The following is a 697-nucleotide window of genomic DNA, read 5'->3' as shown; positions in this document are numbered from 1 at the left end:
TCATTAAAAGGATATGGTCAAATTATTGGAGTAACCTCTTTTATTTGCTTCTTATTTATGGGATTAGAATTACGGTATTTTGCGTACAATTTCTTTTGAATAAAAGCTAAATCTGCATGTGTTAAAATTTACCAATGATCTGTAATTTATATGAAATTGCTGTGGAGCCTTGCGCATCTTTCTATTCCTTTTGTATAATGTATTGACGTAGCAACCGGTCTGCATCTCGTGGAGACAATAGAATGTAGCATTGGAAGGGTAAGCCTGACTCTTATTCTTTTCTTTGCTTAATTTGTGCAATTGAAATACCAAACGTGGAAACTGTTGACATGGTATGTAATATTCCTTAATTGATTATAATATTTCACTATGAAAATAAGTATACTAAGATAAATGTTCACCAGATGAGATGCGATGTTATGTGTGTTATTGTTTCTTTTTATGTAGTATATAACATTCAACATTGGATTATGATTTATGTGGAGAATTTTAGTATTAATGTGGCCTGAAGAAGTATTCAGTGTTATGGAGAAGTTTTATGGCCATTACTGGACTCTGGGGCTTCATCTGGAGGAGTCAGTGAAGTGAGTTATTTGTCATGTAATTAAAAGTAAAATCAAATTGGAAAAATCAATAGCAGGGTGATAAATATGATTAGAAATTACTTCCGATATACAAATATATGAGTAAACGCATA

This window comes from Penaeus monodon, chromosome 29, assembly GCF_015228065.2.
Source record: "Penaeus monodon isolate SGIC_2016 chromosome 29, NSTDA_Pmon_1, whole genome shotgun sequence".
Taxonomy (NCBI): domain Eukaryota; kingdom Metazoa; phylum Arthropoda; class Malacostraca; order Decapoda; family Penaeidae; genus Penaeus; species Penaeus monodon.
Note: the sequence above shows the minus strand (reverse complement) of the source record.